Raw genomic sequence first — 12,469 nt, 5'->3', positions numbered from 1 at the left:
AAAAAGTAACCAAAGAAAAAAAGACAAAAACTGCCTATATGTCTTAATTTTTATCTCTTCATTTTTTTTGTTCAATTTTCTTGCTCTACGTTTCTTACTCAATGGAATGGAAGCTTCAGATTAGGCCCAATAAAAAAAAAGCCCAATTAAAAAAAATCATATTTACAAAGAGTATTCTGAGAAATAAATAAATAAAATCATACACACACATTAAAGTATACTTGGCATACATTTACAGAAAGGCCCTGTGTCCTACAGAAGGTGCCTTTTTAATTTTTTTCACCCCTGCCATCCAAACAGCCTGAGTCCGCGGCACACTTGATCCAGGTAATTAAGACCTTCAGGATCACGTGAACATTCTAGACTCAGGTGTGTTAAATCTGAGATCTTTAGCGTGGTAGAGCCCCAGGAACAGGAGTCAGTCGCCCTGTACCTATGTTAAGAAAATAAAAAATAATGCATTTTTTCTTCATTTATTAGCATGAAGAAACAATATCCTCCTTCAGAAAAATGAAATAACTTTTAAGTGAGTATTTAATCTGTATATGGTTTACTGTAAGTGTTTTATATGAAGAGTAAACACAGTGTAGCCTTGTAAAAATTTGTGACATCATGGACTGAACGGAGTAAAAAATAAAGGAAAGATGGAAAAGCTTACAGAACCTGGTATTCCCAGGCGGTCTCCCATCCAAGTACTAACCAGGCCCGACCCTGCTTAGCTTCCGAGATCAGACGAGATCGGGCGTTCTCAGGGTGGTATGGCCGTAAGCGAAAGATCAACTCCCAACAAGCCTATTTATAAGTCACTCACAGACCTGAGTCTTTTCACTGTCATTTACTGCTCTTGACAAAAGTAAAGCAGCTACGGACTAATACAAAGATCTTGCCTCAAAATAAAAGCTCCTTTTAACTTTCACTACAAAAAGTAACCAAAGAAAAAAAGACAAAAACTCCCTATATGTCTTAATTTTTATCTCTTCATTTTTTTTGTTCAATTTTCTTGCTCTACGTTTCTTACTCAATGGAATGGAAGCTTCAGATTAGGCCCAATAAAAAAAAAAGCCCAATTAAAAAAAAAATCATATTTACAAAGAATATTCTGAGAAATAAATTAATAAAATCATACACACACATTAAAGTATACTTGGCATACATTTACAGAAAGGCCCTGTGTCCTACAGAAGGTGCCTTTTTAATTTTTTTCACCCCTGCCATCCAAACAGCCTGAGTCCGCGGCACACTTGATCCAGGTAATTAAGACCTTCAGGATCACGTGAACATTCTAGACTCAGGTGTGTTAAATCTGAGATCTTTAGCGTGGTAGAGCCCCAGGAACAGGAGTCAGTCGCCCTGTACCTATGTTAAGAAAATAAAAAATAATGCATTTTTTCTTCATTTATTAGCATGAAGAAACAATATCCTCCTTCAGAAAAATGAAATAACTTTTAAGTGAGTATTTAATCTGTATATGGTTTACTGTAAGTGTTTTATATGAAGAGTAAACACAGTGTAGCCTTGTAAAAATTTGTGACATCATGGACTGAACGGAGTAAAAAATAAAGGAAAGATGGAAAAGCTTACAGAACCTGGTATTCCCAGGCGGTCTCCCATCCAAGTACTAACCAGGCCCGACCCTGCTTAGCTTCCGAGATCAGACGAGATCGGGCGTTCTCAGGGTGGTATGGCCGTAAGCGAAAGATCAACTCCCAACAAGCCTATTTATAAGTCACTCACAGACCTGAGTCTTTTCACTGTCATTTACTGCTCTTGACAAAAGTAAAGCAGCTCTACGGACTAATACAAAGATCTTGCCTCAAAATAAAAGCTCCTTTTAACTTTCACTACAAAAAGTAACCAAAGAAAAAAAGACAAAAACTCCCTATATGTCTTAATTTTTATCTCTTCATTTTTTTGTTCAATTTTCTTGCTCTACGTTTCTTAATCAATGGAATGGAAGCTTCAGATTAGGCCCAATAAAAAAAAGCCCAATTTAAAAAAAAATCATATTTACAAAGAATATTCTGAGAAATAAATAAATAAAATCATACACACACATTAAAGTATACTTGGCATACATTTACAGAAAGGCCCTGTGTCCTACAGAAGGTGCATTTTTAATTTTTTTCACCCCTGCCATCCAAACAGCCTGAGTCCGCGGCACACTTGATCCAGGTAATTAGGACCTTCAGGATCACGTGAACATTCTAGACTCAGGTGTGTTAAATCTGAAATCTTTAGCGTGGTAGAGCCCCAGGAACAGGAGTCAGTCGCCCTGTACCTATGTTAAGAAAATAAAAATAATGCATTTTTTCTTTATTTATTAGCATGAAGAAACAATATCCTCCTTCAGAAAAATGAAATAACTTTTAAGTGAGTATTTAATCTGTATATGGTTTACTGTAAGTGTTTTATATGAAGAGTAAACACAGTGTAGCCTTTTAAAAATTTGTGAAATCATGGACTGAACGGAGTAAAAAATAAAGGAAAGATGGAAAAGCTTACAGCACCTGGTATTCCCAGGCGGTCTCCCATCCAAGTACTAACCAGGCCCGACCCTGCTTAGCTTCCGAGATCAGACGAGATCGGGCGTTCTCAGGGTGGTATGGCCGTAAGCGAAAGATCAACTCCCAACAAGCCTATTTATAAGTCACTCACAGACCTGAGTCTTTTCACTGTCATTTACTGCTCTTGACAAAAGTAAAGCAGCTCTACGGACTAATACAAAGATCTTGCCTCAAAATAAAAGCTCCTTTTAACTTTCACTACAAAAAGTAACCAAAGAAAAAAAGACAAAAACTGCCTATATGTCTTAATTTTTATCTCTTCATTTTTTTTGTTCAATTTTCTTGCTCTACGTTTCTTACTCAATGGAATGGAAGCTTCAGATTAGGCCCAATAAAAAAAAAGCCCAATTAAAAAAAATCATATTTACAAAGAGTATTCTGAGAAATAAATAAATAAAATCATACACACACATTAAAGTATACTTGGCATACATTTACAGAAAGGCCCTGTGTCCTACAGAAGGTGCCTTTTTAATTTTTTTCACCCCTGCCATCCAAACAGCCTGAGTCCGCGGCACACTTGATCCAGGTAATTAAGACCTTCAGGATCACGTGAACATTCTAGACTCAGGTGTGTTAAATCTGAGATCTTTAGCGTGGTAGAGCCCCAGGAACAGGAGTCAGTCGCCCTGTACCTATGTTAAGAAAATAAAAAATAATGCATTTTTTCTTCATTTATTAGCATGAAGAAACAATATCCTCCTTCAGAAAAATGAAATAACTTTTAAGTGAGTATTTAATCTGTATATGGTTTACTGTAAGTGTTTTATATGAAGAGTAAACACAGTGTAGCCTTGTAAAAATTTGTGACATCATGGACTGAACGGAGTAAAAAATAAAGGAAAGATGGAAAAGCTTACAGAACCTGGTATTCCCAGGCGGTCTCCCATCCAAGTACTAACCAGGCCCGACCCTGCTTAGCTTCCGAGATCAGACGAGATCGGGCGTTCTCAGGGTGGTATGGCCGTAAGCGAAAGATCAACTCCCAACAAGCCTATTTATAAGTCACTCACAGACCTGAGTCTTTTCACTGTCATTTACTGCTCTTGACAAAAGTAAAGCAGCTACGGACTAATACAAAGATCTTGCCTCAAAATAAAAGCTCCTTTTAACTTTCACTACAAAAAGTAACCAAAGAAAAAAAGACAAAAACTCCCTATATGTCTTAATTTTTATCTCTTCATTTTTTTTGTTCAATTTTCTTGCTCTACGTTTCTTACTCAATGGAATGGAAGCTTCAGATTAGGCCCAATAAAAAAAAAAGCCCAATTAAAAAAAAAATCATATTTACAAAGAATATTCTGAGAAATAAATAAATAAAATCATACACACACATTAAAGTATACTTGGCATACATTTACAGAAAGGCCCTGTGTCCTACAGAAGGTGCCTTTTTAAATTTTTTCACCCCTGCCATCCAAACAGCCTGAGTCCGCGGCACACTTGATCCAGGTAATTAAGACCTTCAGGATCACGTGAACATTCTAGACTCAGGTGTGTTAAATCTGAAATCTTTAGCGTGGTAGAGCCCCAGGAACAGGAGTCAGTCGCCCTGTACCTATGTTAAGAAAATAAAAAATAATGCATTTTTTCTTTATTTATTAGCATGAAGAAACAATATCCTCCTTCAGAAAAATGAAATAACTTTTAAGTGAGTATTTAATCTGTATATGGTTTACTGTAAGTGTTTTATATGAAGAGTAAACACAGTGTAGCCTTGTAAAAATTTGTGACATCATGGACTGAACGGAGTAAAAAATAAAGGAAAGATGGAAAAGCTTACAGCACCTGGTATTCCCAGGCGGTCTCCCATCCAAGTACTAACCAGGCCCGACCCTGCTTAGCTTCCGAGATCAGACGAGATCGGGCGTTCTCAGGGTGGTATGGCCGTAAGCGAAAGATCAACTCCCAACAAGCCTATTTATAAGTCACTCACAGACCTGAGTCTTTTCACTGTCATTTACTGCTCTTGACAAAAGTAAAGCAGCTCTACGGACTAATACAAAGATCTTGCCTCAAAATAAAAGCTCCTTTTAACTTTCACTACAAAAAGTAACCAAAGAAAAAAAGACAAAAACTCCCTATATGTCTTAATTTTTATCTCTTCATTTTTTTGTTCAATTTTCTTGCTCTACGTTTCTTAATCAATGGAATGGAAGCTTCAGATTAGGCCCAATAAAAAAAAAGCCCAATTTAAAAAAAAATCATATTTACAAAGAATATTCTGAGAAATAAATAAATAAAATCATACACACACATTAAAGTATACTTGGCATACATTTACAGAAAGGCCCTGTGTCCTACAGAAGGTGCCTTTTTAATTTTTTTCACCCCTGCCATCCAAACAGCCTGAGTCCGCGGCACACTTGATCCAGGTAATTAAGACCTTCAGGATCACGTGAACATTCTAGACTCAGGTGTGTTAAATCTGAGATCTTTAGCGTGGTAGAGCCCCAGGAACAGGAGTCAGTCGCCCTGTACCTATGTTAAGAAAATAAAAAATAATGCATTTTTTCTTCATTTATTAGCATGAAGAAACAATATCCTCCTTCAGAAAAATGAAATAACTTTTAAGTGAGTATTTAATCTGTATATGGTTTACTGTAAGTGTTTTATATGAAGAGTAAACACAGTGTAGCCTTGTAAAAATTTGTGACATCATGGACTGAACGGAGTAAAAAATAAAGGAAAGATGGAAAAGCTTACAGAACCTGGTATTCCCAGGCGGTCTCCCATCCAAGTACTAACCAGGCCCGACCCTGCTTAGCTTCCGAGATCAGACGAGATCGGGCGTTCTCAGGGTGGTATGGCCGTAAGCGAAAGATCAACTCCCAACAAGCCTATTTATAAGTCACTCACAGACCTGAGTCTTTTCACTGTCATTTACTGCTCTTGACAAAAGTAAAGCAGCTCTACGGACTAATACAAAGATCTTGCCTCAAAATAAAAGCTCCTTTTAACTTTCACTACAAAAAGTAACCAAAGAAAAAAAGACAAAAACTCCCTATATGTCTTAATTTTTATCTCTTCATTTTTTTGTTCAATTTTCTTGCTCTACGTTTCTTAATCAATGGAATGGAAGCTTCAGATTAGGCCCAATAAAAAAAAGCCCAATTTAAAAAAAAATCATATTTACAAAGAATATTCTGAGAAATAAATAAATAAAATCATACACACACATTAAAGTATACTTGGCATACATTTACAGAAAGGCCCTGTGTCCTACAGAAGGTGCATTTTTAATTTTTTTCACCCCTGCCATCCAAACAGCCTGAGTCCGCGGCACACTTGATCCAGGTAATTAGGACCTTCAGGATCACGTGAACATTCTAGACTCAGGTGTGTTAAATCTGAAATCTTTAGCGTGGTAGAGCCCCAGGAACAGGAGTCAGTCGCCCTGTACCTATGTTAAGAAAATAAAAATAATGCATTTTTTCTTTATTTATTAGCATGAAGAAACAATATCCTCCTTCAGAAAAATGAAATAACTTTTAAGTGAGTATTTAATCTGTATATGGTTTACTGTAAGTGTTTTATATGAAGAGTAAACACAGTGTAGCCTTTTAAAAATTTGTGAAATCATGGACTGAACGGAGTAAAAAATAAAGGAAAGATGGAAAAGCTTACAGCACCTGGTATTCCCAGGCGGTCTCCCATCCAAGTACTAACCAGGCCCGACCCTGCTTAGCTTCCGAGATCAGACGAGATCGGGCGTTCTCAGGGTGGTATGGCCGTAAGCGAAAGATCAACTCCCAACAAGCCTATTTATAAGTCACTCACAGACCTGAGTCTTTTCACTGTCATTTACTGCTCTTGACAAAAGTAAAGCAGCTCTACGGACTAATACAAAGATCTTGCCTCAAAATAAAAGCTCCTTTTAACTTTCACTACAAAAAGTAACCAAAGAAAAAAAGACAAAAACTGCCTATATGTCTTAATTTTTATCTCTTCATTTTTTTTGTTCAATTTTCTTGCTCTACGTTTCTTACTCAATGGAATGGAAGCTTCAGATTAGGCCCAATAAAAAAAAAGCCCAATTAAAAAAAATCATATTTACAAAGAGTATTCTGAGAAATAAATAAATAAAATCATACACACACATTAAAGTATACTTGGCATACATTTACAGAAAGGCCCTGTGTCCTACAGAAGGTGCCTTTTTAATTTTTTTCACCCCTGCCATCCAAACAGCCTGAGTCCGCGGCACACTTGATCCAGGTAATTAAGACCTTCAGGATCACGTGAACATTCTAGACTCAGGTGTGTTAAATCTGAAATCTTTAGCGTGGTAGAGCCCCAGGAACAGGAGTCAGTCGCCCTGTACCTATGTTAAGAAAATAAAAAATAATGCATTTTTTCTTTATTTATTAGCATGAAGAAACAATATCCTCCTTCAGAAAAATGAAATAACTTTTAAGTGAGTATTTAATCTGTATATGGTTTACTGTAAGTGTTTTATATGAAGAGTAAACACAGTGTAGCCTTGTAAAAATTTGTGACATCATGGACTGAACGGAGTAAAAAATAAAGGAAAGATGGAAAAGCTTACAGCACCTGGTATTCCCAGGCGGTCTCCCATCCAAGTACTAACCAGGCCCGACCCTGCTTAGCTTCCGAGATCAGACGAGATCGGGCGTTCTCAGGGTGGTATGGCCGTAAGCGAAAGATCAACTCCCAACAAGCCTATTTATAAGTCACTCACAGACCTGAGTCTTTTCACTGTCATTTACTGCTCTTGACAAAAGTAAAGCAGCTCTACGGACTAATACAAAGATCTTGCCTCAAAATAAAAGCTCCTTTTAACTTTCACTACAAAAAGTAAACAAAGAAAAAAAGACAAAAACTCCCTATATGTCTTAATTTTTATCTCTTCATTTTTTTTGTTCAATTTTCTTGCTCTACGTTTCTTACTCAATGGAATGGAAGCTTCAGATTAGGCCCAATAAAAAAAAAAAGCCCAATTAAAAAAAATCATATTTACAAAGAGTATTCTGAGAAATAAATAAATAAAATCATACACACACATTAAAGTATACTTGGCATACATTTACAGAAAGGCCCTGTGTCCTACAGAAGGTGCCTTTTTAATTTTTTTCACCCCTGCCATCCAAACAGCCTGAGTCCGCGGCACACTTGATCCAGGTAATTAAGACCTTCAGGATCACGTGAACATTCTAGACTCAGGTGTGTTAAATCTGAAATCTTTAGCGTGGTAGAGCCCCAGGAACAGGAGTCAGTCGCCCTGTACCTATGTTAAGAAAATAAAAAATAATGCATTTTTTCTTTATTTATTAGCATGAAGAAACAATATCCTCCTTCAGAAAAATGAAATAACTTTTAAGTGAGTATTTAATCTGTATATGGTTTACTGTAAGTGTTTTATATGAAGAGTAAACACAGTGTAGCCTTTTAAAAATTTGTGAAATCATGGACTGAACGGAGTAAAAAATAAAGGAAAGATGGAAAAGCTTACAGCACCTGGTATTCCCAGGCGGTCTCCCATCCAAGTACTAACCAGGCCCGACCCTGCTTAGCTTCCGAGATCAGACGAGATCGGGCGTTCTCAGGGTGGTATGGCCGTAAGCGAAAGATCAACTCCCAACAAGCCTATTTATAAGTCACTCACAGACCTGAGTCTTTTCACTGTCATTTACTGCTCTTGACAAAAGTAAAGCAGCTCTACGGACTAATACAAAGATCTTGCCTCAAAATAAAAGCTCCTTTTAACTTTCACTACAAAAAGTAACCAAAGAAAAAAAGACAAAAACTGCCTATATGTCTTAATTTTTATCTCTTCATTTTTTTTGTTCAATTTTCTTGCTCTACGTTTCTTACTCAATGGAATGGAAGCTTCAGATTAGGCCCAATAAAAAAAAAGCCCAATTAAAAAAAATCATATTTACAAAGAGTATTCTGAGAAATAAATTAATAAAATCATACACACACATTAAAGTATACTTGGCATACATTTACAGAAAGGCCCTGTGTCCTACAGAAGGTGCCTTTTTAATTTTTTTCACCCCTGCCATCCAAACAGCCTGAGTCCGCGGCACACTTGATCCAGGTAATTAAGACCTTCAGGATCACGAGAACATTCTAGACTCAGGTGTGTTAAATCTGAAATCTTTAGCGTGGTAGAGCCCCAGGAACAGGAGTCAGTCGCCCTGTACCTATGTTAAGAAAATAAAAAATAATGCATTTTTTCTTTATTTATTAGCATGAAGAAACAATATCCTCCTTCAGAAAAATGAAATAACTTTTAAGTGAGTATTTAATCTGTATATGGTTTACTGTAAGTGTTTTATATGAAGAGTAAACACAGTGTAGCCTTGTAAAAATTTGTGACATCATGGACTGAACGGAGTAAAAAATAAAGGAAAGATGGAAAAGCTTACAGCACCTGGTATTCCCAGGCGGTCTCCCATCCAAGTACTAACCAGGCCCGACCCTGCTTAGCTTCCGAGATCAGACGAGATCGGGCGTTCTCAGGGTGGTATGGCCGTAAGCGAAAGATCAACTCCCAACAAGCCTATTTATAAGTCACTCACAGACCTGAGTCTTTTCACTGTCATTTACTGCTCTTGACAAAAGTAAAGCAGCTCTACGGACTAATACAAAGATCTTGCCTCAAAATAAAAGCTCCTTTTAACTTTCACTACAAAAAGTAACCAAAGAAAAAAAGACAAAAACTCCCTATATGTCTTAATTTTTATCTCTTCATTTTTTTGTTCAATTTTCTTGCTCTACGTTTCTTAATCAATGGAATGGAAGCTTCAGATTAGGCCCAATAAAAAAAAAGCCCAATTTAAAAAAAAATCATATTTACAAAGAATATTCTGAGAAATAAATAAATAAAATCATACACACACATTAAAGTATACTTGGCATACATTTACAGAAAGGCCCTGTGTCCTACAGAAGGTGCCTTTTTAATTTTTTTCACCCCTGCCATCCAAACAGCCTGAGTCCGCGGCACACTTGATCCAGGTAATTAAGACCTTCAGGATCACGTGAACATTCTAGACTCAGGTGTGTTAAATCTGAGATCTTTAGCGTGGTAGAGCCCCAGGAACAGGAGTCAGTCGCCCTGTACCTATGTTAAGAAAATAAAAAATAATGCATTTTTTCTTCATTTATTAGCATGAAGAAACAATATCCTCCTTCAGAAAAATGAAATAACTTTTAAGTGAGTATTTAATCTGTATATGGTTTACTGTAAGTGTTTTATATGAAGAGTAAACACAGTGTAGCCTTGTAAAAATTTGTGACATCATGGACTGAACGGAGTAAAAAATAAAGGAAAGATGGAAAAGCTTACAGAACCTGGTATTCCCAGGCGGTCTCCCATCCAAGTACTAACCAGGCCCGACCCTGCTTAGCTTCCGAGATCAGACGAGATCGGGCGTTCTCAGGGTGGTATGGCCGTAAGCGAAAGATCAACTCCCAACAAGCCTATTTATAAGTCACTCACAGACCTGAATCTTTTCACTGTCATTTACTGCTCTTGACAAAAGTAAAGCAGCTACGGACTAATACAAAGATCTTGCCTCAAAATAAAAGCTCCTTTTAACTTTCACTACAAAAAGTAACCAAAGAAAAAAAGACAAAAACTCCCTATATGTCTTAATTTTTATCTCTTCATTTTTTTTGTTCAATTTTCTTGCTCTACGTTTCTTACTCAATGGAATGGAAGCTTCAGATTAGGCCCAATAAAAAAAAAGCCCAATTAAAAAAAAAATCATATTTACAAAGAATATTCTGAGAAATAAATAAATAAAATCATACACACACATTAAAGTATACTTGGCATACATTTACAGAAAGGCCCTGTGTCCTACAGAAGGTGCCTTTTTAAATTTTTTCACCCCTGCCATCCAAACAGCCTGAGTCCGCGGCACACTTGATCCAGGTAATTAAGACCTTCAGGATCACGTGAACATTCTAGACTCAGGTGTGTTAAATCTGAAATCTTTAGCGTGGTAGAGCCCCAGGAACAGGAGTCAGTCGCCCTGTACCTATGTTAAGAAAATAAAAAATAATGCATTTTTTCTTTATTTATTAGCATGAAGAAACAATATCCTCCTTCAGAAAAATGAAATAACTTTTAAGTGAGTATTTAATCTGTATATGGTTTACTGTAAGTGTTTTATATGAAGAGTAAACACAGTGTAGCCTTGTAAAAATTTGTGACATCATGGACTGAACGGAGTAAAAAATAAAGGAAAGATGGAAAAGCTTACAGCACCTGGTATTCCCAGGCGGTCTCCCATCCAAGTACTAACCAGGCCCGACCCTGCTTAGCTTCCGAGATCAGACGAGATCGGGCGTTCTCAGGGTGGTATGGCCGTAAGCGAAAGATCAACTCCCAACAAGCCTATTTATAAGTCACTCACAGACCTGAGTCTTTTCACTGTCATTTACTGCTCTTGACAAAAGTAAAGCAGCTCTACGGACTAATACAAAGATCTTGCCTCAAAATAAAAGCTCCTTTTAACTTTCACTACAAAAAGTAACCAAAGAAAAAAAGACAAAAACTCCCTATATGTCTTAATTTTTATCTCTTCATTTTTTTGTTCAATTTTCTTGCTCTACGTTTCTTAATCAATGGAATGGAAGCTTCAGATTAGGCCCAATAAAAAAAAAGCCCAATTTAAAAAAAAATCATATTTACAAAGAATATTCTGAGAAATAAATAAATAAAATCATACACACACATTAAAGTATACTTGGCATACATTTACAGAAAGGCCCTGTGTCCTACAGAAGGTGCCTTTTTAATTTTTTTCACCCCTGCCATCCAAACAGCCTGAGTCCGCGGCACACTTGATCCAGGTAATTAAGACCTTCAGGATCACGTGAACATTCTAGACTCAGGTGTGTTAAATCTGAGATCTTTAGCGTGGTAGAGCCCCAGGAACAGGAGTCAGTCGCCCTGTACCTATGTTAAGAAAATAAAAAATAATGCATTTTTTCTTCATTTATTAGCATGAAGAAACAATATCCTCCTTCAGAAAAATGAAATAACTTTTAAGTGAGTATTTAATCTGTATATGGTTTACTGTAAGTGTTTTATATGAAGAGTAAACACAGTGTAGCCTTGTAAAAATTTGTGACATCATGGACTGAACGGAGTAAAAAATAAAGGAAAGATGGAAAAGCTTACAGAACCTGGTATTCCCAGGCGGTCTCCCATCCAAGTACTAACCAGGCCCGACCCTGCTTAGCTTCCGAGATCAGACGAGATCGGGCGTTCTCAGGGTGGTATGGCCGTAAGCGAAAGATCAACTCCCAACAAGCCTATTTATAAGTCACTCACAGACCTGAGTCTTTTCACTGTCATTTACTGCTCTTGACAAAAGTAAAGCAGCTACGGACTAATACAAAGATCTTGCCTCAAAATAAAAGCTCCTTTTAACTTTCACTACAAAAAGTAACCAAAGAAAAAAAGACAAAAACTCCCTATATGTCTTAATTTTTATCTCTTCATTTTTTTTGTTCAATTTTCTTGCTCTACGTTTCTTACTCAATGGAATGGAAGCTTCAGATTAGGCCCAATAAAAAAAAAAGCCCAATTAAAAAAAAAATCATATTTACAAAGAATATTCTGAGAAATAAATAAATAAAATCATACACACACATTAAAGTATACTTGGCATACATTTACAGAAAGGCCCTGTGTCCTACAGAAGGTGCCTTTTTAAATTTTTTCACCCCTGCCATCCAGCCAACAGCCTGAGTCCGCGGCACACTTGATCCAGGTAATTAAGACCTTCAGGATCACGTGAACATTCTAGACTCAGGTGTGTTAAATCTGAAATCTTTAGCGTGGTAGAGCCCCAGGAACAGGAGTCAGTCGCCCTGTACCTATGTTAAGAAAATAAAAAATAATGCATTTTTTCTTTATT

The 12,469-nt window shown here is 36.7% G+C and overlaps 13 non-coding genes across 13 annotated transcripts; all 13 read right to left on the bottom strand.

The window, feature by feature from the left end:
* Positions 1-651: 651 nt before the first annotated feature.
* On the bottom strand, positions 652-770 carry LOC125783178 (5S ribosomal RNA). Its single transcript, XR_007425912.1, has one exon. It is a non-coding gene; the product is annotated as a 5S ribosomal RNA (ribosomal RNA).
* An 804-nt stretch (positions 771-1,574) lies between these two features.
* On the bottom strand, positions 1,575-1,693 carry LOC125783177 (5S ribosomal RNA). The gene has a single exon (XR_007425911.1). It is a non-coding gene; the product is annotated as a 5S ribosomal RNA (ribosomal RNA).
* Positions 1,694-2,495: 802 nt separating this feature from the next.
* Positions 2,496-2,614, bottom strand: LOC125782937 (5S ribosomal RNA). Its single transcript, XR_007425675.1, has one exon. It is a non-coding gene; the product is annotated as a 5S ribosomal RNA (ribosomal RNA).
* Positions 2,615-3,417: 803 nt separating this feature from the next.
* LOC125783176 (5S ribosomal RNA) lies at positions 3,418-3,536 on the bottom strand. Its single transcript, XR_007425910.1, has one exon. It is a non-coding gene; the product is annotated as a 5S ribosomal RNA (ribosomal RNA).
* An 804-nt stretch (positions 3,537-4,340) lies between these two features.
* LOC125782935 (5S ribosomal RNA) lies at positions 4,341-4,459 on the bottom strand. The gene has a single exon (XR_007425673.1). It is a non-coding gene; the product is annotated as a 5S ribosomal RNA (ribosomal RNA).
* An 804-nt stretch (positions 4,460-5,263) lies between these two features.
* On the bottom strand, positions 5,264-5,382 carry LOC125783175 (5S ribosomal RNA). The gene has a single exon (XR_007425909.1). It is a non-coding gene; the product is annotated as a 5S ribosomal RNA (ribosomal RNA).
* An 802-nt stretch (positions 5,383-6,184) lies between these two features.
* LOC125782934 (5S ribosomal RNA) lies at positions 6,185-6,303 on the bottom strand. Its single transcript, XR_007425672.1, has one exon. It is a non-coding gene; the product is annotated as a 5S ribosomal RNA (ribosomal RNA).
* Positions 6,304-7,106: 803 nt separating this feature from the next.
* LOC125782933 (5S ribosomal RNA) lies at positions 7,107-7,225 on the bottom strand. The gene has a single exon (XR_007425671.1). It is a non-coding gene; the product is annotated as a 5S ribosomal RNA (ribosomal RNA).
* Positions 7,226-8,030: 805 nt separating this feature from the next.
* On the bottom strand, positions 8,031-8,149 carry LOC125782932 (5S ribosomal RNA). Its single transcript, XR_007425670.1, has one exon. It is a non-coding gene; the product is annotated as a 5S ribosomal RNA (ribosomal RNA).
* An 803-nt stretch (positions 8,150-8,952) lies between these two features.
* On the bottom strand, positions 8,953-9,071 carry LOC125782931 (5S ribosomal RNA). Its single transcript, XR_007425669.1, has one exon. It is a non-coding gene; the product is annotated as a 5S ribosomal RNA (ribosomal RNA).
* Positions 9,072-9,875: 804 nt separating this feature from the next.
* On the bottom strand, positions 9,876-9,994 carry LOC125783173 (5S ribosomal RNA). The gene has a single exon (XR_007425907.1). It is a non-coding gene; the product is annotated as a 5S ribosomal RNA (ribosomal RNA).
* An 803-nt stretch (positions 9,995-10,797) lies between these two features.
* Positions 10,798-10,916, bottom strand: LOC125782930 (5S ribosomal RNA). The gene has a single exon (XR_007425668.1). It is a non-coding gene; the product is annotated as a 5S ribosomal RNA (ribosomal RNA).
* Positions 10,917-11,720: 804 nt separating this feature from the next.
* On the bottom strand, positions 11,721-11,839 carry LOC125783172 (5S ribosomal RNA). Its single transcript, XR_007425906.1, has one exon. It is a non-coding gene; the product is annotated as a 5S ribosomal RNA (ribosomal RNA).
* Between the last annotated feature and the right edge of the window lie 630 nt (positions 11,840-12,469).

The sequence above is a fragment of the Astyanax mexicanus genome, chromosome 18 (genome assembly GCF_023375975.1).
Source record: "Astyanax mexicanus isolate ESR-SI-001 chromosome 18, AstMex3_surface, whole genome shotgun sequence".
In the NCBI taxonomy this organism is placed as follows: domain Eukaryota; kingdom Metazoa; phylum Chordata; class Actinopteri; order Characiformes; family Acestrorhamphidae; genus Astyanax; species Astyanax mexicanus.
This window is presented reverse-complemented; position numbering and strand designations above follow the sequence as displayed.